The 2481-nt window shown below is 33.3% G+C and overlaps 1 long non-coding RNA gene across 1 annotated transcript; it reads left to right on the plus strand.

Moving 5' to 3' along the window:
• The first annotated feature begins 467 nt into the window (after positions 1 to 467).
• Positions 468 to 1843, plus strand: LOC131640547 (uncharacterized). The gene is made up of 3 exons (XR_009295275.1): positions 468 to 814; positions 933 to 1043; positions 1310 to 1843. It is a non-coding gene; the product is annotated as an uncharacterized LOC131640547 (long non-coding RNA).
• Positions 1844 to 2481: the final 638 nt, after the last annotated feature.

Genomic DNA, 2481 nt, shown 5'->3' on the forward strand with positions numbered 1-2481 from the left:
ATGATTAACTACACAAAAATTATATGAAAACATCAAACTTAAACAAAATTAATATAAGAAAATATATTTTTTGTAGTTTCATGTGAAAATATTTAGAAAACATAAAATTAAATATGTATCTAATATATTTTTTTGGCATTTTTAATAAGGATTAGAAAATTAAACTAAATCCTATATTAAATTAAAATACTAAGTCTTTTTATGTAAAACTATTTTCTAAAGAAAACTTAAAAGAAATAGTTAATAAAAAACCTGAATAATTGGGCCAGGGGTATGAAAAACGAATTGGAAGGTGTAGGCCCAAATGTTAAAAAGCTGAACAAAATAAAAAAAGAGGACCGGACCGGGTCGGGTCAGTGTGACCCGGATCCATCACTTAACAAAACAAGGTTGGGTTTTGAAAACCCTAAGTAATAGAGAAAGAGGCAGCAGTGCTTCTAACTCTCTCTTTCACTCGCTTACGAAGAACAAAAACATAAAATGGAAGAACCGAGAATTACTTCCTCTCATCCTCTCGGTTGTTCTCTCTTTCTCTCCGATGCTCTCTGTTCTCTCTTGCTCGCAAACAACAAACAATAACAGGTTCTCGATTTTCCTCTTCTCACAGTGAACAACAACGACGGCTCAGCTCTCTCTCGGTTGCTCTCCGCTCACAACAACAACGAAGCCCTCAAACATCTCGCGGTTCTCTCTCTCGTTTTCTCTCTCGGCTAAACAACAAGGGAGCTCATGTTTCACTTACTCAGTGAACAACAACAGCAGCGATAACTTGTGTGTCAACCGAGTTTCACTTACTCAGTGAACAACAACAACGGTTGAGTGATAACAATTATCAATCTTGGATTCTCATGGCTCATGATTAGTTTTTAATTTAAATTTCTTCTTTTTATGACATAGCAGCAAACTAATTATCTCTCTATTTTGATTTTCAGATGATGAACAAAAACAACATATTTTGCAGTAACAATTAGTAGTAATACCGAGTGTGAGAGCAGAAACGACTTACCTGCGGCGAGGAGACGTTCGCCGGATTATTGTTGAAGGTACGTGCTTTGATTTCTACTGCTTCTGGAAAACTTTATTGCAAACTGTTGTTGCTGAATTTTTGAACTGCTACTGCTTTGTTGAATGATGTTGTTCTGAATTTGTTGCAATTTGTTGTTGTTGAGTGATTCTGAACCGTTGTTGTGTTGCTGAATTTTTGCTTTGTTGGTGTTGATGCTGTCCCGATTTGTTTGAATTGTTACCAACAGTTTTGAAATTGTTGATTGTAACAATTTTTCTCTAACAACTTTGCTTGTTGTTGTAGGCTTTTGATGAAGGTGATGCCATAACACCTCTTTGGATTGTGGGAGAACTTGAAGATGGAACTTCAAGTTGTTGAAAGCTTGAAGATGAAGAACTTCAAGTAAGGTATGAAGAACCACTACCTTTTCACTCTTTCTCTCTTTTTTTTGTAGAATAACACTTAGAAGTATGAGAATTCTATGTGTTACTCTTGCCCTCTTTTTTTTCGTTTTTCTTTATTTGTGTGTCTCTCCTCTATTTATAGAGGAAAAAGTGAGGGATAATTTTGGTCATTTTTGCACCCAAGCTTAGTCCTTAAGCTCACTTAGTTACTAAGTTTTCATCATTGCAAAGAATATTCTTTCCAAAATAATCATTGCCAAAGTTCCTTAGTTGTTAAACTTTCTTAATGGCCAAGTATCACAATTTGTGCACATGGAGGAATATGCACATGGGATGGAAATATCTTCATAACTCTTGCAAGAAAGTTCCACGACATAGCATTGTTTTATGTCATACATTGTAACTTCCATGTGGTAGTTATGACATAATATATATATATATATATATATATATATATATATATATATATATATATATTTCTTTGACTTTTTGACTTTTTGACATCTTTGACTTGATTTGGGCTTTTGGGCCCTTCTTGAATTATTTTGTTGGACTTTTGCTAATTCTACCTCTTTTATGTTTCTCTTTTTTTTTTCATGTCACATGAGGACTCTTGAAGAAAACATGAAGAAGGAGACTTGGATGAAGAATGGAAACTTGAAGATTGAAGAATTCAAGAAAGCATTGGATTTTCGCTTGTTGTAATTCCAATTCATTCCACCTTAGAATTGTATGAATTTGGACATTGTATTCTTGAGAATCAATGGAACTTTGAATGTTGTAACATCTTGAATTTTGAATGAAGTCCACCTTGTAATTCATTTGAAAATTGGAACTTTTTCATGTAAAGAACTCCATTTGTAAAAATGCTTGAACTTCCTTTTGGAACTCTTTGAATGAAATTGTATGAATCATGAATCTTGGATATTCTTTGAATGAAATTTTGAATCTTGCAAATTCAAATGAACCATGATAAATCTTGAATGGAAATTCCTTGAAGTGATTTGAAGAGTGTCTTTGCACCAATGAACTTGAAAAGATATTGAACTCGAAATTCTTAAATTCATGGTT

Source organism: Vicia villosa, unplaced genomic scaffold (assembly GCF_029867415.1).
Source record: "Vicia villosa cultivar HV-30 ecotype Madison, WI unplaced genomic scaffold, Vvil1.0 ctg.003190F_1_1, whole genome shotgun sequence".
Classification (NCBI taxonomy): domain Eukaryota; kingdom Viridiplantae; phylum Streptophyta; class Magnoliopsida; order Fabales; family Fabaceae; genus Vicia; species Vicia villosa.